The sequence below is a fragment of the Clupea harengus genome, chromosome 10, assembly GCF_900700415.2.
Source record: "Clupea harengus chromosome 10, Ch_v2.0.2, whole genome shotgun sequence".
Taxonomy (NCBI): Eukaryota; Metazoa; Chordata; class Actinopteri; order Clupeiformes; family Clupeidae; genus Clupea; species Clupea harengus.
This window is the reverse complement of record NC_045161.1, coordinates 11,616,010-11,640,234: the sequence shown is the minus strand read 5'-3', so window position 1 is coordinate 11,640,234 and position 24,225 is coordinate 11,616,010. Positions and strand designations below refer to the sequence as shown.

At 44.6% G+C, this 24,225-nt stretch overlaps 1 protein-coding gene across 1 annotated transcript in view; it reads left to right on the top strand.

Moving 5' to 3' along the window:
- The first annotated feature begins 11,173 nt into the window (after positions 1 to 11,173).
- Positions 11,174 to 24,225, top strand: part of lingo3a (leucine rich repeat and Ig domain containing 3a) — a 27,806-nt gene continuing 14,754 nt past the window's right edge. Inside the window, exon 1 of the mRNA XM_031575370.1 lies at positions 11,174 to 11,520. The gene's annotated coding sequence lies outside the window, so the exon portion shown is untranslated. The remainder of the gene's footprint in view (positions 11,521 to 24,225) is intronic.

The following is a 24,225-nucleotide window of genomic DNA, read 5'->3' as shown; positions in this document are numbered from 1 at the left end:
TTTCCCTTGACAGAAAAAGTGGATTGTAATTCTTGTTGATGGCTGCATTCCTGTGCCCTCGCCTGCACGGAGACGGCTGCACAAATTACGTTTTAATGAGCCGCCACCAAGAGCCTTGCAGGAGGAGGGAGAACAGCAGCCCCACGTGTTTCAGTTACAGATGATCTATGCCGATCCTGCAGGAACCGCATGACGACTAGCATATGTGGAATTAGTAAATATCACCTCACAAGGAAAGGTTAATGTGTAACTAACTTCCAATATTCAGGGACTGGTGATGTTCTGCACACATGATGGGGGTGGGCAGGGTGTTGACACACACAGACACCAAATTAATCCATCCCATGTAGAGAGATTTAGAAGAGGTCTTTGTATCCAGGGATTGGACAAACAAACTGCTTGATTAAACACTGTAATTGGCTTTTCACTGATCCACCGCTGCTTAAACTGCCTTAACTTCGAATCACGTATACGGTGTCATTCGTGTACGTGAACAACTGCTTGTGAAGATCAATTTGTACACCGACAATGTTGTCTTCTCATCCAGAGCATGAACCGCATCTTTGGGACTCCACCCAGCTTGACTTCCGTTTCAACATTTTCCGTCAGAAACATCTATTGCTAATCATGATGTTCTTTTTTCTAAAACCAAGCTCCATAACTGCTAAACCACTCCATAACCACTAAGTCATTCATACAGACAACTCCATAATGTTGTAGCACCTGTGCTGGTCTTTGCAGCGAGCTCATAATGTACTACCCTTAGGTAAAGGAAATAGCTGATAGTGTGCAGTCTCTTACATTGCTCTGAGGACAGCAGAGGGCTTATTACCTCATTCTATTTATATCATGCCTAGCCCCAGGGAGCCACACAGTATCAACTGAAGCCCATAGTTTACTAGCTGAGGACCTAGTTCCCATAAGACTGCTAGGGTTTGATGTTGGATGCCCCCCTTTTCCCTTCAAGGCCTTCCTCATGACAGGTGATCAGTGCTGCTTCAGTACCACTCCCAGCCCCCGTGACCTATGAAACTACGTTACCCATAATTCATCTGTCATCACCTTGTATGTTGGCACTGCTGGCTCCCCCTGCTGTGCTTTGTTGACTCCCAAGGCACCTTGGCGCTCCCCTGTGTTTCTGGCTGCCTAAGCGATATTATGGCATGCTTTGCGTGACTGATTTTTCACCGTATCCATTCCATGCACTGTCAGCTGCTTTCATGCTTTGGGCCCTGTCAACATGGCCCCTCCCTTCATGTTCACATGTGAGCACAGGTCACACTGCCATGTCATCTGAAGCTCATGTTGGGTATGCGGTTTTGTTTCAGTCAAAAAGCGGTTGGCACTGACCTAATATGCCATCTCCTCTCCTGTATTTGTTACATATTCCAGTCTCTGCTCCATTGTTTCGGGTTTTGAGAAGAGACGAAAGAAGCACTGCTAAATATTTCATTTTGCAGAAACTGGAATTGCTGCGATGCTGTGTGCTACCACTCTCATGCGATTTTCCTTGGCTTGTGAGTCATTTTAAATGGAGGCCTGGGGAAACAGAAGTATTGTTGGGGGATAGAAAGGGAATGCTTTTTGGGGTGTGCAAGTTCTGTGGTCCTTTTATTTATAATTGCTATAAAGTGATTTATATGATCCATTTAGATTTAGGCCCCATAAGCTACAACATTTGTCCATGGCTTTCTCTCTGACTTCCAACATGCCATGCGTCCATTTAATATCTAGAGGCAAGTTCAATGAAAACTACCCTCATCTATGTTATTGACAATGTTAGCTTCCTCGGGTACAGTCAGCTCCCTGTGTTGTTCCTGATCGACCTGTGATATTGTACTCTGTAATGTATCAGCTCACAAGCTAAAACACTACCTGTGATGCAGTGGATCATGTTAAACGTTTTTGGAAACTAGAGAGGAAGTAGAATTTATGTCCATGGATGTCAACATTCTTCAGCTTTTAATTTACTATTCAAATAATGTAAATTTCATATTTGCACGTTGGCACTCATTATTCTGCCAATGAGGCAGCTGACACACACCTCCATACTTAAGCGCTGAAAGAAGCACATAGTTTTCCTTGGAATAATTCCCATTACAGTTTTTCCCAATTGCTATCACACATTTTTTGAAACAATTGAACATTTTCTACAAACTATACACACATTCTCAAAACAGCACTCACCTCGTTACAACCATCTATCTGCCAGGTCAAAACAAAACTTTGATCCGAGACAACACACAGAAGCAGTACAAAACACACACTATGTGAATGTCTCTTTCACACTAGAGGGATTATCATATAACACATCTACCAAAAGGTCTTTTCCCCCTGAAGATGTTATTTTCAGAGCAATCCACTGTGCTATGTGCCTGTCCTCCTCTGGTGTCTTGCGATTTCTACATTGTCTGGATCCTTTGTTCTAAAGCATATTGGCACACCAATGTCCCTTATTTATTGATTCTGCTATTCTGATGGATGTTAATAATGTTTTGGTGTTTCCACCATGAAGAAGGTGTGCTCATTGAGTTCAGATGGTGATTCGTTGAGTTTATCGTATTGCTTGCATGTGTTCCACTAAATGAGCATAAGGTTTACACGTCGACAAATGGGTGAATAGTGTATACACAGTTATGAGAAAAGTGCATATATTTTCAGAAAAACTGTGAGTCGTCTGTGTGTCTTGAAGGGACCGGCATTTGAGATTTTATAGTTAATAAGGATATGCCATAGTCAATAATTCAATGTATCTTATACCTAGTTATATATGTTACTTTTATTTGGATTTAACTAGCATGTGATTGTAGCCTGTGGAACTAGTTGCTTGAGGGCACTCTCTGTCTTGACGTTTCTCTTGCTTTTCTTCCTCTCGTACTTCGGCAACGTCATTATTAGGGGCTGGGAATGGGCAGTGACGGGCTCTTTAAGACAGGCATATATACAGATACCTGGGGTCCTTAGCCAGGTAACTCGTCTATGCTGCTAGCTTTGTTTGTGCGAGGCAGCATTGTGGGTGCTGTGGTTCGTTTGAAGATCATGTGGGAGGGAGCCAAAGCAGACGTGGCTGTGAATCATCTTTCGTAGCGGCGTTATGATTGTTGTGATTAACTAACGCCACCACAGACCGACGCAGCTTCACAGTGCTGGCTGCTGTTCTTTTATGATTGGTTGGATGCGTGTGTGTTTGCTACTCCGAGTGATGTGGTTTGATTTTCCCTCTAGCCTGGGGACTGTTTGTATGTCCTGGTGAACGTGTTGTGAGTCCCAGGTTAGAGGGGTTTTCTCTTTCTTTTGTGTTGTCCCTTGTCTTCCCCATAGTCAGCCCCGGTACTGGTCCAGCCACAACACCTTATAGGCCCAGGGAAGCCGGTCTCCGTAGTGTGAAACTTCACCTAGTGACTAGTGTTGCCTTGCTGTGTATTCCTTAACATATCTGAGTGGTTCACTTGAAGTTTGTAGTGTGTTGCCTAAAAGGGTTGTGTGCACCTATTCACGTGTGGTATTGAGACCGTAGCTTTGACTAGCTTCCTTCCCCTAATCAGTGGGTGGACTGATTAACCGGCGGCTGTTACTATTCCCTTTATGTATTTATTGACCACACTGTACAATCTCCTTCAAGGAATTAAATAAAGAATATACTTATTTTTCTAAACGTACCTGTGTCTGTACACTCATTGGGGCAGAGTTCCCCTTGCTCTGACACTAGCATATTAGGAAGATCAAGGGGTGGCGTAGTCAGCTGTACTAGGGGGCGCTACATAAACATTCCTGGGTGAAAATACTTTTGGTTGACCTGAGGAGTGAGGCGAGACAAGGCTCTCACCTTCCCCCCCCCGGTCGAGACAAAGAGCTTTTTATCCAGGGCCTATTTGAATAGATGGTAACACCCCTAAACTCAGCATTTAAGAGCAAATCCTACAACAGATAATTTAGATAAGCGAAGGTGAAACGCTGTGAGGATGTGTGGAACCTCAGCCTCTGTCTCAACAATGTGTGGCCACCCATTGTTCAAGAATAAACCTGGATCCATGACTGACTTAAATCCAAGACTGGTCTCCAATATATGGTATAAAACTAAATACCATTAGTCTGTGTGTAGATCATACACAGTGTGGAGACAATGTAACGCGGGGACAATGTAGCCAGCTTTAGTCATCACAGCTGAAGGGGAATGACACTGACATTTACACACAGTTATAGGCATAGGGAAGCCATCCCAGTCACCTCCCCAGCGGGCCAAGGATATCTCTGAGTTCCATTAGAACATGATTGATTCAGTGAGACTGAAATCACAAACAGAAAGGTGAATATGATGGGTATCATCATGACTCCCTTTCAGAATGGTGGGTCTGTGGTGAAAAAGTTGCCCAGAATCAATCTGCCATGGTGACATTTGCACAAGCCATCGCCTGCCCCTTGCTTTCGCAAAGTTACTGAAACACCAGAATGAATGTACCAATAATACTGACCTCTGGATTTATCTCAGACTCTAAGGTTTTGCATCACTGCGACAGATAGCTTTATTATACATGCCATTTTACCGAGTCATGAGAACTAAATTACACACTAAATCTGAATGACTTCCTGCTAAAGGCTACCCACTCACAGTTATGTTCATTCTCTTTTAATTTTACAAGCATATCCACCGACGCATGAGTGCCTTCCATGGACGCTGCACACACACACACACACACACACACACACACACACACACACACACACACACACACACACACACACGCACACACGCACACACACACACACACTCTCACACACACACACACACACACACACACACACACACACACACACACACACACACAGAAAGAAGTGGGTCTCAGTTGGTTTTTGCCCAGTGCCTGTAAACATGGCTCCCTGCCTGAGTGTCTTCTGGGGCTGCCGTGCCCCAGGGGCAGCACTGTGTTCTACTCCCACTGGGGAAGGAAGCAGGCTCCAGGGTTTACACACATTCTCTCTCTCTCTCTCACACACACACACACACACACTCTCTCTCTCTCTCGCTCTCTCTCTCTCTCTCACACACACACACACACACACACACACACACACACACACACACATTTTCTCTCTCCAATGCAATGTAATACTCACCCTTTCTCTCTCAAGTACAAACACACACACACACACACACACACATGTATGGACTAATACACACATATTTATTCTCTCCTAATGCGATTGCCACACTCTCTCTATCTCTGTATCTCTATCTCTGTCTTTCTGTTTGTGGCAAACACATTGCATGTGTATTCTTGGCATAGATCTGTAGCGTGCCTGTGTGTGTTTGCTGGGAACTGTAATCGTGTGTGTGACTCCAGTGAGAATGAGATTGGATGATAATCACTGATTTGGGCTGATTTGGGGTAAAACACTACGCTTAACAGCTATAGCCTACAGGGTGCGTCGCTCGTTGGTAACAACATGCCAAATCGAACAATAAGTGAAATTGGTGTTCACTTGCATACATGCTCTTACCCAATAACAACAACAGCAGTCACATTACACACGCACATGATTTGTGAGGTCGAATGTATACTTAATCTTCTCATTACCATTATGACAGACAATAGACTGCAAAAGGGCACAGCATATATTGTACAGAATGCTGATGACTATGGCTCTTATCATGGTGCCATATACCTGCATGATAGTGCTTCACTACATGCTAAAAGCAAGTGCCTTCCCATTGTACAGTCTAACACAATACCTTCCTTGCTCACCTCTCCTTGCTGCTGCATAGTACCTTCCCTTTCTCAAGCAAACTCAGATGGTGGATGGTGCAAGGTGTGGGAGGAGGTTTGCCAGTGTGTGTGTGTGTGTGTGTGTGTGTGTGTGTGTGTGTGTGTGTGTTTGTGTTTGATCTCCCTCTTGCTTTAGGCCATTATGTGAGTTGCGTTTTGTTCTTGTGTGTAGGTGGCCACCTTGGGAGCAACCTATTTGTTTCTCTGGATTTGGACAGACACACAGCCATTTGGGTGAGAACTTGACTCCACAGAAACACAACAGAGATGACAGGTTTAGAACAAAAGGCCTGAGCACCCTTAATATAGCACCTATTCAACGGCCTGCCCTTGTGCCCTTGCAGAGCTGCTTCCAGAAGCTAATTAGAATGAAAAAGTGTTGCCTGGCTTTCGTAGTCAGACAAAAATGGCCTTTGTTTAGCAGCCTGTTTTACAGTAGGAGCTATTTAACCCCCCCATAAAATGCCTATTGTTTTGCATATTAATTAAATGGGAACATTGTTACAGTGATGCAATGCCACGGCGGTCCATTAATCTCCCACCGGAAGGAAGAGGAAGGTGGATGCAATGTGGAATCAGCTTATGAACCTCTCATCATCTCTCTTAGGCTCAGGGAGGACTCTGTATGTGTGTTTGTGTGTGTGTGTGTGTGTGTGTGTGTGTGTGTGTGTGTGTGTGTGTGTGTGTGTGTAGCCAACACTAAAATATTATTATATTATATGTGCGTATGAGGGAGAGTGAGTATGAAGAAGGAGAGAGAGAGAATGTGTGTGCGTGTGTTTGTGGATCTATGTGTGTGTGCAACTAGCCAACACTAAAATATTATTTATGAACGTATTATTATTTTCTTCATTTTGAAAATGGTTTGGCTTAGCAGCCAGGCCCTGAAGGTTGAGAGAGCTGGCAACTGTACATTAAAGATTACAGTTTGATTGTCTGGTCACCATGATGTATCTGTCAATCCAAGTTAGATTTTCTAATCACCGACATTACTGAGGTGAAGGCTTTGGAGGGCAGAGCTCAAACTGAAGTTTACAAACCATACAACAATAGACATAAGAAGACCAGCCATAGCTCAGCCAGCTCTAAATCACTCTATAGCCTACTGTAAGTAGTGGTGAGAAGTGGGGTTGGTAACGTAGACAGGCTTCAAGGGTGGCACTAAAGACTCTCAGGGAGGGCCAGGCCCCCAGTGGCTGCCCGTGACACTGGGACTGATGTGTGTGTGTGTGTGTGTGTGTGGTTGGGGTGGTGAGTACATGAGCGTGTGGCTGGTTGTTTTCTTTGTTTTGTATGCATCTAATGTTACAGATGTAATGTTGTTAAAGCTGCAAAGATCTAACAGAGCTAACAACTGCTAAGCCCAGGCTTGACCCTGGTAAATTTATGCTTCCGGTGCTAACCAGCACCATGACTAAACCTTTTCCCCCCCTTTTCTAATGTTTTAGTAAATAAGAGATTTTGCATGATGATTCAGATAAAAACAATGAATCTGTATCAAAGTGTCCTTTATTGATCTCTTCAAGTTAGGCGTATCCCCCTTCCACCTATCAGACTCCTACTGCAGCTGCAGCTTGATCAAACCCTGTACCCACACACATGCGTATGTGCACACACAGAAACGCATTTGCCCAGCTCTGATTCCCGGTATGATTGCTAACCCAGACAACAGACAAAGGGATCTTCTCATGCAACATGTATGAGGGTGAGAACCATGCAGCAGGTCTCTGTAGCCGACTGGGGGCTATTCTGGCCGGTAAAATTAGACAGGTGGGGGGGCTGTGATTATCACTGGGTGAGGGGGCATTGCAGCTGCCTGATGCAGTTAGGACCAAACTGGACCATCTGACACTGGCGTTTCCTGCATAGTGTTGAGCAGGCTATCCCAAAGCCTAAGCAAGTCTTTGAGTTGCCTGTTAATGGTGCAGCAAGCGATTCTAATCCAATACACTTTTTTTTGTCAAATTCAGAAAATATCCGCTAGCTGTCTGTTCTGTGTGTGTGCTGAAAAAATAAAATTGGTGTCCGTACACAGCCCTGACTATGAATAGGAAACAAACAAAGTAGTTCTGAGACAGTTTGCTAACCCAAAACCTAGTAGTGATGTGTCGTTCGTGAACGATTCGATCATTTTGAACGAATCCTTAGAAGGACTCGAGAGTAACGAGTCCTCTCAAAAAAAGATTCGTTAATTTTCTCGTGGCCGCGCATTGGGACTTGCATAGGCTCAGCCAAGGAAACAGAAATGATTCGTTGAATGCAGGTCACGTGGAAAATTATCCAAAGATCCGTATCCGAAGACCGAGTCGGGAAATGAACGAATCATTTCTGTTTCCTCTAGCTACCAGTACTGAGCCTATGCAGGTCATGAGGAAAAGGATCCAAAGATCCGTATCCGGCAGATGAACCAATCATTGATCCAAAAGACTTGGTTGGCAGAAGAACGAAACATTGATCCAAAGATCCGTATCCGGCAGATGAACGAATCGTTCACCTCCCGACCGTTCAATGTTTCGTTCTTCTGCCGGATACGGATCTTCGGATCAATGTTTCGTTCTTCTGCCAACCAAGTCTTTTGGATCAATGATTCGTTCATCTGCCGGATGACCTGCACGTGACCTGCATAGGCTCAGCACTGGTAGCTAGAGAAAACAGAAATGATTCGTTCATTTTGACTGGGTCTTCGGATATGGATCTTTGGATAATTTTTCACGTGACCTGCATAGGCTCAGAAGAGGAAACAGAAAGGATTTGTTTACCTCGTTCATTTTCGCGTGGCTAGGTTTAGTAAGACGTGAATGATATTCGTTCACAAGTAATAATTACAGGTTCGTTATTTTAACTTTTTTGTACTTTACTTACAGTTCAGCGTAATTGTTTGCCGTGACAATTGAATGCTAGTTTGATAATAAATGACCATTTCAAAGCATCCAGACTGTCATGATACATTATTTTAATGCAGGAATTTCTCGTACTGCTTTTTTGTCAGTCAGTTGAGCGCAAAGAAAGTAAGGGAGAGTAATGGAGAATTTGAGGTTACCCAAAAAGCAGAGAAAACTTGACCAGCAGCCAAGCATACGCGTTTTCTTTTAGACAGTAAGTAACTTGATACCGAGCTAAATGTGTAAGCAAATAAAACGAATTTGTTATTGTTGTCAATATGCCTTTGAAGCTCCGCAAGTTTTTGTTCTAGCGTCATAAAAAGAACATCCCCAGAAACCTTGAATCTACTTCTTTAAAGATATATACAGTTATTACATAATTACAGAAAAATTATAGTAATTAGCACTTTGTAAGCAGAATGTTAAATGCATGGTAAAAAAGACGGTGAGGACAAACATATCCACTTTGAGCTGGTTGCTATGGTTACCTAGTTATGCTAGTTAACTAGCTAGCTAAGAAAACTTGTAATAAACGTAAACGATTTAAATGGAAGAGTTCCATTTACATAAAATGATAGTTACCTAGCTGATGTTATAGTGTCCTCAATTTAACTGATCAAATTATAATGGGAAAAGATAGAAACCCTCAGGGGGCCTTTGCAACTTTGTATGAACGAGTTCATATTCATGAGTTCATATTGACACATTAACAAGAAGAGTTCAGCGCATGTAATTGGTAGGTGTGTTTAAGGTCAGTAAACAGTAAGCAACTCACCAAAACAAAGTGGAGGGGCAGTCACTGTCTCGGAGAAATTACACAATTCCTTTAGATGTGAATTCAAATGGTCAATGTAGTCCTCGAAACTATGTTCTAAATGTGCGAATTTTCATATAAATATAGAATTGTAGGCAAGGCACCTAACAATTATTTTTTTTTTTGACCCCCCCCAATGTCTAAACCATGGTTACGCCCTTGGGTGGAAGGGTAGACGATTGGTATCCCCGGAAGGAATTCTAAGTAATGATTGGTTAAGACCAGTAACCTGACCCAAACGGAGAAACGATCCATATTCACGGAAGTAATGAATGATTGGCTAATACCAGGACCTTTAGCTGTCCTTGAGTAACACTCGATTGCCTGACTTTTAATGTTGTGTCACGTTTAGCGCTGCTGTTCAACATTAATAGTACCCGAATTACACTTGTCGGTGTATGTAATCGTTAGCGGTAAATAACATAAAGGACTGATATTACACATCACAAACACACATACAAACATTAACACACTTCCGGGTATACAGATCGTCTACCCTTCCACCCATCGTCTACCGACAGGGTGATTGTTTGGCTGTTGAGTTCAAATATCAACAGTCTTTCTCCAGAATCGCTGATGCCTCCTTTAAAGTCTCTTGTTCTCATTGCCAAATGGATCTTTGCCCACTGCATGACACATTCCGAGGTCTTTGAATTGTATTCTTTTGTGTGCACTTTTGAGACGGTCCCTTGGCTGGTTGCTGGCCGGCGGAGAGAGTTGTGAAGCTAACCACCACAGTTGTAGAAAAAGAAAGAGTGAGCTTGGCAAAGGAAGAGAGAGAGAAAAGGAGAAAAAGAGACAGAGATACAGTGGCAACAGCAGATGCAGCAGCAGCAGCACAGATTTGTACAGTGGCATGCAAAGGTTTGGGCAACCCTGCTCAAAATTCCTGTTACTGTGAATAGTGAAGTGAGTAGAAGATGAACTGATCTCCATGATTAGTGATCTCCTGAAGGCATGAAGCTAAAGCAGAAATATTCTTTTCAACACTTTTAGCAAAATCAGTTTATTTTTCTCATTTTGTACAACTGTGAAACTAGAGATGCATTTTCACAAGACAATGCAAAGTGTAGCAGCAGCATCAGCATTTGTGATCAACTGAAGATGGACTCCCTCTCTTTCTCTTGCTCTCTCTCTCTCTCTCTCTTTCTGTCACACACATACACACCCACCCACATGTACACACACTCACACACATATGTATTGAAATGGACATACATATGTGTGTGTGAGTGTGTGTACACACAATCACATAGCCATGCAGCTGCAGTGGTGCAGTCATGTCTCGCTGCATATTGCCTGCTGGGAGTCAGGAGAAACCGCACATATAGAACAAAGGATCTGAGGGAATGCAGAGCCGGAGCAGTGTGTGTGTGTGTGCATGTGTGTGTGAGTGGAGAGAGACCGGGGTGGCATGTGTATCTCTGTGCATGAGAATGAGAGAAAGAGCAGGAGAGAGAGAGAGAGAGAGAGAAAGAGCAATTCATGTGCACGCGCACGTATGTGAACAGGGACTAGGGCTGCCTCGTCTGAGTGTGGGTGTGTGTGTACGCCTGTGAGAGGGGGCTTGGTGTGGCTGTGCGTGTGTGTGTGTGTATGTGTATGTGTGACGGAGCGGGGTAGAGACAGACAGAGAAAAAGAGAGAGGATGGAAGCTGCCTCAGTGTATATTAGAGAGAGGGAGAGAGGCATTTGATAGAATAATGACAGATAGGGAGAGAGGCAGAGGCAGACTGTGAGGGAAAGAGAGAGACGGGTAGAAAGAAAGAGAGAGAGAGAAGGGGAGCAGCGATTGCAGTGAAGCCTGATTGCTGATGCCAGAGCCTCGGAGATCAGTGACAGCAAAGCTCCGTGACCAGCTGTGTTTCACTCTCGCACCCACTCGCGCACATATTCTGTTGCGTACACACACACACACACACACACTGTCAGACATACACTTGCACTGGACGGAGAGCAAGCGGACCACGGGGGGACCGACGGAACACACACACACAGTGCTAAAGCGGGTCAAAGGATCGCCAATGTGGAGAAAGCAGCAGCTAAGTCCCCGTCCCAGGTAAGTGAGCCATCAACTTTACACACACACACACACAGAATGCTATTGTTCCACATGTGCTTGTGTGTGTGTGTGTGTGTGTGTGTGTGTGTGTGTGTGTGTGTGTGTGTGTGTGTGTGTGTCTATATGTGTACGCTGAGGGGTCTAAGCCTACAGTTTAACTGAGGCAGTTTATCATCATATATGTTACTCCTCATTTCATTCATGGCAGACCATTTGTCTATTAATGGAGATCATTTTACTTCAGTCCACAAAGAGGAACCAAATTCCTTGAACAAGACTGATGGTTTTGCTGGTGTTCTTAGCATCAAAGTTCTCGAGTTCCCTGAGGCACATCACTCCCTCAGGGTAAAGTGGCATAGTGTGACCGATTACCCACTCTAGTCCTCTTCACTGTTTTATATGCTACGCCATCCTTTTTGTAAGGCCCTTCTGTGTGTGTGTGTGTGTGTGTGTGTGTGTGTGTGTGTGTGTGTGTGAGTGTGAGTAAGGGAGGGAAAGAGGGAGAGTGTGTGTGATAATTAGTGTGTGACGGACACAGCCAGGTGTATGGTTACACTGAAATGAGGTAACAAGCCAATGTAACAATTAGAGAGTGGTGTATTTGTTTTCACTCTACGTGTGTGTGTCTTGTGGCATTGTGTTTCCGTATGTATTTGAGGTAACGATTGATGCTGTATGTGTGGTATTATGTGTGCATTTGAAGGAAGGATTGATTCTCATGTGATCAAGTGTCCGTGTGTGTGTGTGTGTGTGTGTGTGTGTGTGTGTGTGTGTGTGTGTGTGTGTATGTGTGTGCGTGTGTGTGTGTAAGGGCACAAGAGAGAGAAACAGTGGGAAAATAAATGAGCATATGTTTCTCAACAATGTGTTCTTAATCACCTGCATCTCTGCACATCCACGTAGAGATCTGATACGGACCCATCTGTAAATGTTCATATTCACACATATTGACAAACAGCTGCTTATGCTTATGAAATCCAGACTCAAATGTGAACACTCTGACAATTAGTCACTGTGCTCTTGTCTTTGTACTTCTGGAATGCAAGGGCCGTCACTTTAACGCTGTTACCAGTAGAGAAACCTCACGCTTATATTAATCCATATACCCTCTGTTTTTTCAGTGTAGGTGAATTAGTAACAGTATATGTAATATGTTCTGGCATGCAGAGGTCACACACTGACAGACATACTAATATGCATTCATATACTGCATATGTAGACTGTTCTGTGCCATGTGAAGATCAGCAGTCAAGAGCTCAGCTTCCAGCATCAGAGCTTATCAGCTGCATTGGCTTTGCCTGGCTTTGATGTGCTCATAAGAATGACCAGCCCTTACTTTGATGATAGCAAATTTCTTGGGCATCATAAAAGGCGTATTAAGAGAACACACACTTGCACCTCTTTATAGAAACAGCTGTGGAGCCCTGGGCGACAAGCGCAGAGAGCCTCTCTCTCGGAGCCCGGCCATCCGCCTCTGCTCACACACACACACACATGCACACACACACACATGTACACACACACACACACACACACACACACACACACTCTCTCTTCTCTCTCTCTGTATCTCTTTCTCACTCTCTCTCTCTCTCACACACACACACTCTCTTTCTCTCTCTCTCTCTCTCTCTCTCTCGTAGCACCAGTCATCCACTTCTGCTCACACACACACACACACACACTCTCTCTCTCTCTCTCTCTCTATTTCTCTTTCTCTCTCACACACACACACACACACACACACTCTCTCTCTCTCTCTCTCTCTCTCTCTCTCTATTTCTCTTTCTCTCACACACACAGATACACACACCCACATGCATGCAAGCACATACCCACACACACTTATTTTGGTGTAATACAGGAACAGCTGCATGTCTACACTGACACTGTGTAGGTTCTCATATTTATACACACACTCACCCTCATCCATTACAAATGACATGCTCCATATAATTATATCCATGTACACAACCGTGACTGTTAAAAATTATCACTCTAGTTCCTGATTTTCTACCAGAAAATATGCTTTGCACAGAAGTTGCATGTTTTAGTCCACTGTAGCTTGTCTGATTGAGTAGCAAAGCACAGTCCATTGATTCAATACTATAGAAGCATAGAACCAGGAAGGAAATGATTATCTTCTGCCAGTTCATTAGAATCTATAGAAGCATAGAACCAGGAAGGAAATGAGAATCTTCTGCCAGTTCATTAGAATCTATAGAAGCATAGAACCAGCAATGAAATTATAATCTTCTGCCAGTTCATTAGAATCTATAGAAGCATAGAACCAGCAAGGAAATGATAATCTTCTGCCAGTTCAGTGGCGGTTCTAGACCAATTTTAATGGGGGGGCCTGGCTGGGGCCAATGGTTTTGTCAGAGGGGCACATTCAACACGGGTGTTCAAGCTTTCAATGGCGCACAGTAACAGTATTCCAGTTACAGCTATTTGTTTCAGTATGAGTTACAATTCTTATAAAATTTCAATATTGAAAACAAAATAAAACATTCTCGTTAGCTTAAGCTCAAATTCAGGAGACAAAGCAGTGTTGAAGCCTTCAACATTTTTCGATCAGTATAAAGTCATAGCGCACAACAACAACAAACAAACAAAAATACCGTGATTGGTTTTTGCTTCAGTAACAGTATTCCAGTTACAGCTATGTCTTTCAGTATGCTACAGTTACAATTTCATTAAATTACAAAATAGAAAATGAAAATAAAATAAAACAATATTGTTAGCTTCAGCTCAAGTCTTTAATAAGGCTTGTCTAGAGGGATAATCTTTCTTGGTTCATCCTGAAGGGATTTATTTTTCGATAATGACTGCCGGGACTATACATTATCCCGCTTATTATACAGTTACTTGCCAAAACGATTGGAGACATTCCTCCAAAATACCTCTTTTTAATGATTTTGTTTTTCGTTTTGTGATTTCCGCTAAGAAAAAAAATTTTCTTCACGCAAATAGAACTTCAAAGTTTCAGGTGTTGCGTTGAAACCCATTATTGCTGACTTCAAGTTACAATTACTTTCCGTTACGTTAAATGACCGGACTACTTGCGGAATGATATGAAAGATGTGAATTAGAAGCACAAAACCTGTTGCCAATGACAGCGGTCATTATACAGAATTTACAGACCTGCTTAAGTTGGGGTGGCCCATTCAAATCAACAGAACTATTAACATTCTGAAGAGCCGTATAATAAAGCCTATATATAACACTTGAAACTGAAATACTCACCACAGGTTAATGAGAAGGGTGTGCTTGAGAGAATGCACATAACTCTGCAATGTCTGGCTGAATTTGAGAAAGTCTGAGTCTTAAATCGTTTTCCACACACAATCTGTGCCTGTATTTTGTTTTCATGCTCGTCTGAGCTGAGAACCGACTCTCAGATAAGTACGTGGTGGCAAAGGGCACCAAAGTCTGTCAGTGGCCATGCTAGTAGCTTGTCTAGCAACAACTGTACTTCTGCTAGCATCCTGATTGGGCCACAGGGGGGTCCAAGCTCAGTGTTCCAGGGGCACCAGCCCCTGTTGCCCCCCTGCCCCCCCCCCCCCCCCCCAAACCGCCAATGTGCCAGTTCATTAGAATCCCCTCATTTGGGGAGCAATATGTAGAGTTAGATGTGTACTAGCATTCATGGCTGAGCGTACTGAATGTGTTATATGATAGCGACCTCTTTTGTAACTCACAAACTCTTGAATAAATACAATCATAATATTCCAAAGTGAAGAATCTGAGAAGATAATGTAATGTTAGCATACTCATGGAATTTTAAATGTATCAAAAAACAGCAATGAACACCGACAAATGACACGTTCTTTATTAAACCTGCTATATCTGCTGAGCGGTAACATTCTGGTGTTTGTTATTAATTTGAAACGCCATCACGTTCTGCTCAATCTCATACAGCTTTATGATCCAAGGACGTGTAATAACACCGTGACACCAAACGGTGAAGTGATATTATGGCGTTATGCCATGCCCCTTTATGCCCACTGACTGTTAAGTTGTGTGCCTGATGTTGTCAAGTAGGGTGTTTATTACCTCTGTAGAACTATCACTGACATTTCAAGGGAGTGGTGATTCTGGAAAGAGCCTGGTCAGGGTCTGCTGAGCTGCTCAAGTGTCAGATGTGGAGCCACTTCAAATAACCCATTTCAGCAGGCTTTGTATGTGTGTGTGCTTTGTGCAGAGATTGGTGTATTGGGATGTGTGTGTGTGTGTGTGTGTGTGTGTGTGTGTGTGTGTGTGTGTGTGTGTGTGTGTGTGTGTGTGTGTGTGTGTGTGTGTGTGTGTGTGTGTGTGTGTGTGTGTGTGTGTGTGTGTGTGTGTGTGTGTGTGTGTGTGTGCATATTCTATTTGTTCTCTCGAGTCTACCCTTCTGAAATATATTTGAGATAATAAGACATACATCCTCTCTACGTCTCCTCTTATCTCTTTTAACTCTCTCTTTCTCTCTCTCCACCCGTCTGTCTCTCCACCCCTCCGTCTCTCCACCCTTCCGTCTCTCTTCTCCTCCTCTCCATCTCCTTCCTTCCGACCAGTGCCCTTCATCCTGTTTCCTGCTTGACAGTGATTGACAATTCTGTGACTTCACTTACTTCATTCTTCCCATTGTGCACATCCCTCTGTACACATCACCACAGTAGCATTCATCACTAAAACTGCTCTGTACAGCTGGCAGAACCTAACTGGCACAATCCCAAGAGCATCAAAATAAAGAGTGCATTGGTAAATGTACAAAATGCTTCGCTAGAATACAGGACAATGAGGAATCTCCAATTGCTTTCGTGTACGACATGCATCTGAGAAGCCAACATGAGATTTAGAATGATAGAAGGGAACACTTAATTATGGCAAATGCCCTTGAAATGAACTGTGAGATGTATACAACAGTACATTCATCAAACAGTAGGCTCATGACAAGTGTATCAATTCAGCATATCGTTATAGCCATAATAGCGATCCTGCTAATCAAGTAAAGCATAATATCTGCACCGGAGAGGCCCGGAGTCTGGAGAGTTGTCCTGCTTAGCGCAGTCTCTGTGGGATTTTCCTGTGCTCCCAGCCTTCTTGTGGCTTCTGCAGCCAAACCTGGACGGCCGCGCCTGGCATCGCCTCTAATGAGTTGCTCTGTGACCCTTTTTGTATCATTCCGCGAATCCGCCGGCAGTAAGCTTCGAGCAGGGTTTTAGAAGGGCCATAAGAGACAATGGAGAGAGAGAGGAGGGGAGAGCCAGAGAGGGAGAGAGAGAGAGAGAGAGGAGGGGAGAGCCAGAGAGGGAGAGAGCTGATCTCTGGTGCCATGAACTCTACTGTCTACAGTCTCTACTGAGCTCTGGGTGACTTTAGGAGAGAGAGAGAGAACAGAGGAGAGAGAGTAGAAGAAGGAGAGATGGAAATAAATACAGACCAATGAAAAGGTTATTAGTTCGGATTAGGATATTATTTCCATGTGATGCGAGGTAGTGCACACAGACGTGAGGCCCTGATCGTATGCATGTAGTCTAAACCCACGTGAAAGGGTTAACTTCCCGCTTGCCATATGTCCATCGAATGGGTAAAAATAGCCAAAACAACGTCGCAGCCAGAGTGCCGGCCTGTCAGGTCACTTTTTGACAGTAATATGCACACAGGCGACGGAGGGCCACATAGTGGGATGTGTATGGGCACGCACGGCATCGATCTGTCAGGCAGATTTATTTCGGGGGAAGTGATGGGGGCTCTTTTTACACAGAGTGGTGACAACTCTCTAAGCACCAACTAAGCCTGTCCTTCAGCTGCAGCTAAATCACCCAGAGAGAGAGAGGGAGAGAGAGAGAGAGAGAGAGAGAGAGAGAGAGAGGAGGATGATGAAGGGAAAATGAGTTACAGAGGTGGAGAGAGAGAGGTGGGGATGAAAGAGCAATAGAAAGAGAGGGAAAGGGAGAGCGAGAAAAGAGGATGATGAAGGGAGAGTGGGAGTTAGGAAGAGAGGTGGAGGGAGAGGTGGGAATGCCAGAGCTATAGAGCGGGGGTTTGAGTGAGAGAGTGTGGATAAAAGGATAACAGAGAGGGTGAGTGATGGCGAAGGAGAGGGAGAAGGGGTAAAAAAGAGAGTGTTTATGCTCTCGCCGGTCTCTCCCTCATCTGGGCTGATGTATTTGACAGGAGCGGGTGCTTTGAAGGCAATAAAATAGCTCCCGATGCTCATCAACTCTGGTCCACTCGCCCATGCTGAGTGCTGGGGGCCACTCGTCCTCACGCTGTGCCAGCTCGCGCTTTCACTCTTTTATACTCTCCTTCTTTCCATCTGTCTTTCTTCTCTCTGCATCCTCCCTCCCTGCCCACCTCCCTCCCTCCCTCCCTCCCTCCCTCTTTTGCATGGTTCAGGCCCGTGTTACCTCACTCTCTCTCTCTTTCTCTCGCTCTCCTCTGTCCTTGATTGTTTGTTCCCCAGCTTCCCAGGGGGCATCTCAGGTTTCCCCCCGTGTGTTTTCGCCGCTCTCCCATCCATCCACACGCCTCAGCCGTGGGCAGCTCTTTAATTATGCAATTGAATTAATGATCTACTCATCAAACAAGTCACAAAGCCTCCGTGGGGCGAGCGCCCATAATGTGATTGGCTTTGGTGGATAGGTATTTGATTACCTCCCACACACATACACCTCAACCCCTCAACCCCCTTTATAACTTTGCTTTTCGTTCTCTGCATCAGCAGGTGGCACTATGCTGATTAATCTGCGACTCTCTATTTATAAACAGCGCATTATGAAACATATGCAATAGCCGTGAGGTATTTCGCTCCCCCAGTTTTGATTGATGTTGGGGTGAATGTGGGTAGGAATTAAATCCATTATTCGCAAAAAATCACGTCCGTTGTTGTTGCTGTTGCGCACCGTGGAGGTGAGATGATGTGTGTGAAACACCACACACTCCCCTGAGGATTATTCTCCTTTAACGCACAAATGTGATGCACCCTTTTTCTGTGTACACACCTTGAACCACATCACCTATTTCTGTACACGACCCTCCCTCCCTCTCTCGCTCTCCATAAAAGTACAACACCTTGCTGAAGTAGTCTGCCTTGCTTTGGCTGTGCATTAAAAACTGACAGTCATGCGTTTCTCTGTTCATCGTATTCTGATGAAAGATGAAATGCGGAAAAAAAATCAGAGAAAAATGAAACGCAGGTGAAGCTCTGCAGCGTGGCGTCCTCTGCACAAGGACACGAGGTGCAGATCATGACGGAGTGCTGTCACTGCTGTGAATGCGGGACTGGTGATCTGGGGCTGACTCTGTGCCCTTTCCTGCAGCGTGTGTGTCCTCAAAGAGCCACCCTTTCCCCCTCATAGCATAAACCCCCTTGTCACTGCTGTCCATTGAAATCTAGATAATACATCTGCATTGTTCTGAACAATATGGCACCAGATGGATGGGGAGCGCGCTCTCTCTCTTTCTCTTCGAACAGACCGTCTCACCCCGCGTCTCCCCAGAGGAGAAGCAGAGACTCCTCGTCAAAAGAACTGCATCGTCTGATCAGACAAATCGGAGCTGGAATGGGACCTTATCTGGAATCCGTCATACTGTTCAAACAGGCCTTTATCTTCCTAGGCTTAAGTGAGGATGACGAACACTAACAGAGAGGAAGAAACAACCGTAGTTTTCCACCTCAAATGCTTGTCCGGTATTACATGGCTTGTTTTATATGCCAACATTACCATTGCATCTGCATAAGCAAACGAGGCTGCTTTTTCAACACATCACGAAGCAAAGATGAGAATTGTGAGCGTGAGTGTGTCTGTGTGTGTGTGTGTGTGTGTGTGTGTGTGTGTGTGTGTGTGTGTGTGTGTGTGTGTGTGTGTGTGTGTGTGTGTGTGTGTGTGTGTGCAGCTGTGGTATGCTGTTCTCTCCTTGCTCACACAGATGCAGGAGGAGCAGAGTCGTCGTCAAAGTCATTCCCTGCGTCTCGCAAATAAATTATTCAGATTTCTTGAAAACTAGGCAGATGGAGGATCCACATAACATGCGGGTTTCATAAGCAAAAACTGGCAGTGTTCTTCCTGTCTTCTTTCTTTCTTTGCTTCCCTCCTTCCATCCTTGCTCCAACCCCGGTGTCTCTTGCATTCAGAATGTATTTATCAGATGACATACACAGTGTTGCCAATACAGCAGTATAAGACTAACAACAACTGCAACAAGGAGAGAGAGAATAAGACACATGTAAGAGTACATCTCTCTCTCCCTCCTCCGCGGTTGGTTTCTCAGACTTTCTCAGCTGCTTTTCTTCAACACAGCAGTCACGTTTCAGAGACTACACATCGTTTGCGTGTCTCTCACAAAAGGGAGGAGTGGTGAAGTTAGACGTGTTCTGATGTGTCCTCTGATGTGCCTGAGCAAACCAAGGGCCTTGTTGTGGGCTTGTGAAGAGGCGCTGTGAGCTCAAGGCTCTTTTAAGGCATCCACGTCCGTGTGTGTGTGTGTGTGTGTGTGTTTGTGTGTGTGTGTGTGTGTGTGTGTGTGTGTGTGTGTGTGTGTGTGTGTGTGTGTGTGTGTGTGTGTGTGTGTGTGTGTGTGTGTGTGGGTGTGTGTGTGTGCGGTTTCATCTGAACCCTATGCGGAATGCATCTGTTTGTCTGAGCTTCTGAGGAGCTTTGGTGGGAGACTGGAGGACATGTATTCTACTGATGGTAGGAACTTGGATTGCAATGTGAGTGTGTGGGCAAATAGGGTCCCAACCATAGCTCCAATGACAAGCTACCGTATGACAAGCACACTTCCTGCGGTGGTTTTGACCTTACAAGTTAGTTTGGCGCTTGCCAGTCTAAAGGCAGTAGGCACTTTTGTGTTGTGTTAATGATCAATCATGTATGACAGCCAAGAGTGTGTGAACAACAGAGTACCCCACTTATGAGCAGGAATAAAAACACATCTTAGCTTTAGATGGGGCATAAAGGTGATGGGATAATTACCTATGACCTTTTCTGCCCATGACGTTCTGTTTAAAAAGGCAAATTAGAGGTCTGGAACTGCACGCTTGCACTGTGGTTAATAATGATCTGCCACTGTTAATTGAGTGAATGTTTGATCTCTCAGATCCTCGTTAATGATCCTCTCTCCTGCCCTGCTATCATTCTCATTATTCTCAATTTACACTGGTGGAGCAGGCTAGTGTAGAAAGCCTTATTAGCTGAGAATCACAAGTTTGCAAAAGAAAGAGCAAGTCTAGCGCGTCTATCTGTTTTTTCCCCCTAAGTTTCGCTCTCTCTCTTTTTCCCTCCCTCTTGTTCGCTCCATCCTTCTCAGAGAATCGGGGATCACAAGGTATCCTCTGAAATTCCTCTCGTTTGCGGTGCCATGGCGTGTTTCTGAGCCTCAGTCTGAGTCTGGGTTGCGGGCCCACTCGGGTGTCTGAGGAGCGATGTAAGAGCCTGACAGGCTGTAACACACCGATCCACCCGAGATCGAGCAGCCTGAGCCTGTCAAACAGCCATCCAATCAAAATGCTCACGCCGTCTGATGTGCCTGCTGTTTGCCTTGCCTCTTCTTCACTCGTTTTTCTCTTCCCTTTTTCCTCTCCATGTACCTCCTGTACCACAGTCCCCATTCCCTGCTTGTCTCTCCTCTCTCTTTCCCTTTGTCACGTTATCTCTCTCTCTCTCTTTCTCTCTCTCTCTCTCGCTCTCTCTCCCTGCTTCACACAGACTCTTTTTCCGCTGCCTCTCTTTCTCATTCTTCATTCTCTTTTCCATTTCATATTCACTCCACTCCACTCGCTCTCCCTCACTCCTCTCCTACTACATTTCTCCTCCTTCATTTTCTCTTTCTCGTTCCCCCTCTCTACCCCCTCTCCCCTTTTCGTCGGCTACCCTCGTTCTGTCAAGCAGCATAATCCTTCATCAGCCTCTTCTAAGCCTCAGCACATTTTCTGGGGGAGCAGGAGTATCACTGCTCCGTCTCTCTCTTTCTCTCTCTCCCTATCTCTCTCTCTCTCTCTCTGTCTCTCTCTCTCTCTCTCTCTCTCTCTCTGTCACTGTCGTTGTGTGGTTCAGGGACACATCTTACACTCCTGTATCCTCTCGTCTCCCTGCCGGTGCCTTAATCCAGGCTGGTATTCTGAGGCCTGGTTCCCTCCATTTCTGAGTGCTGGGGAATGAGCAGCTTCCTGTAGCTAATCATATTAGAGAATTCACTGCTGTTGCCACGTCAGCTGCAATGGGAAGGATATCCCAGTCTGTCACTAACAATATGTAACATAGTGGATAACAATCCAGTAAAAAAGGGATAGAGGACACAAACCCAGTAAATTAATGTATCCAGAATATATGCTTAGGACACACACACACACTCAGATATAAACAAACAAACACAAAGACATAAGCCAATGTAACATTTTACCACAGGCTGTATTCTCACTAGAGGCTCTGAATGGAGAGCAAGTATTGTTATGTGGTATCCAGAGAATAGAGCAGCTCAGCTTGATACTTAACCTTTTGTCCAGGGGTTTTAGCTATTCTGGTGTCCTGATGGCATGTGCCTGCACCAGCATTTAAAGGAGTGTGTGTGTGTGTGTGTGTGTGTGTGTGTGTGTGTGTGTGTGTGTGTGTGTGTGTGTGTGTGTGTGTGTGTGTGTGTGCGTGTGTGCGTGTGTGTGTGTGTTTGCGTGTGTAAGGGTGTGCGTGTTTGTGTGTGAATGTGTCAGACATATGAGAGCATCCCTGTGGATTTGCACGTGTACATGTCTCTCTCTCTCTCTCTCTCTCTGTGTGTGTGTGTGTGTGTGTGTGTGTGTGTGTGTGTGTGTGCATTTTGTGTCTGAATGAACATGTATGTTCTGTGAAGTGTGAGTACATGTGCGTGCACAAGTGTATTTGTGCATGTTTGTGAATGTTTCAGCTGTCCCCATTCATGGGGTGGCCAGTGAGATTAGCCTTTCTATAAAAGACAAGAAGAGTCAGCCAGGGCAGCGGTGGATTAGACGGGCATCCTGAAGTAGGCCACGCAAAACACACAGTGCCTCAACCACCGCTGCATGTGCGCAGCAATGCACTGGAGCACATCCTGTTATTTTTAATAATCCACCTGTCACTTACACAAACGCATGTGAATTCTCTGTTCCGTCTGGGAGGGAAAATAATCCATTGGTGTTTTCCTCCGGCCTGTAGAAGGAGGAAACATTACTCAGATCTCTCCGTCACTCGTTTTCACGCTTTGGAAATGTGATTTCATTTGGTCTCTGGCCTCTCCCTGGCGGAGCAGCTATTGTTGAGTTTCTCCCTTGAAAATCGGTTTTGGCTCGAGAGGCCGTGGAGGCTTTTCCCGCTCTCTCTCGTATCACAGCGATAATGCCTTTGCACACCAGGCAATGGAGTTATTAATGTTTACTACTCAAACTCTTTATGCTGTGGAGGAGTATTGTGAGCTCCATTAAACTTGCTGGTGGGAGGAAACGTGTTCATGAAATTTAATATTAATAGCATGTGAAATGTGTGTGTGTGTGTGTGTGTGTGTGTGAGGGTCAGAGAGTGTGCGTTATGTGTGATGCACAAAACAGCTCGTCATTATGAGTATCGGGTCATTCTTTCACTGCAAGCAATGAGTTCGAATCAGATGACCTATTGTACTTTTGCTTTTTGAACCTCGCTATGCGGTAAGAGGTATCGGGTGATCTCCATTCTGTCTGTAATTGGAGCCCGGGCTTATGCTGGCATCTTTGTGTTTTAGAATTAAGCACACACATACACACACACACACACACACACACATATGCTTTGAAGCTGGTCCCCTAGTAACAGGCCAACAGGGCATTCAGTTCGAAAAATAAACAACAACATAATACCCTTTTATAGTGACCTGTTTTTTTGCTGCACTGTGCATGCTGCACAGTGACATGCAAGATTTCAGGATGCAAATTGCTCACGGCAGACTGGTGTCAACAGGTTGGAATCCCTCTGTGACTACTAGAACTCTGAGTAAATTTCGATTGAGATGACATTCAAAACTTAAACAAAAGGCACGCCTCCCCCTGTAGAGAACGACCAGAGTGTCAGAGGCAAACAATGATTGGAAGTGAATGGGATCAAATTAATTTGTGTACAGAAGGGCAGATGTACTAACATAATAGCGCCCGTACGAACAGACCGCACATGGTTAAATCTGCATGCTGCCAACTTCAGGAGTGCAGAATGACAAGTTCGTGGGAAGGTTGTGGAAAAGCGGGATCACCCACAGATTCAGTACATTCAATATGAAATGGAAAGGCATATAGTGTGTTTTCATCGGACTGGCGAAGTTGCTGTTAACGCTGGGTACGTACATCTGTCCCTGAATGTTTATCATTTACAATGCACTAGCCTACTATGCAACATATTTTTTACATGTATTGGTTTTGAGCATCATTGTGACTGCGTGAGGCAATACTTCAAATCTATGCTGAATCCACTAGGGGCTTTGAGGCTTTTCAGAATGACAGGTCGTATTCAACAGTGACAATTCCCTACTTTTATTTAGTTTGCCGCTGTGCCTCCATTCTTTGCTGTTACCATACCATAGCACAGAGGCAAGATGAGATGCTGATGTGGAACTTTATGAAGACAAACATAAATGCATGCAGCCAATTTTGTCACTGGTAGTGGCGGAAAATGAGAGAATATAATCATTTAACTCTTCATGCATCATTGCGGTGCTGATGAAAACGCAGCAGTTCAGTCC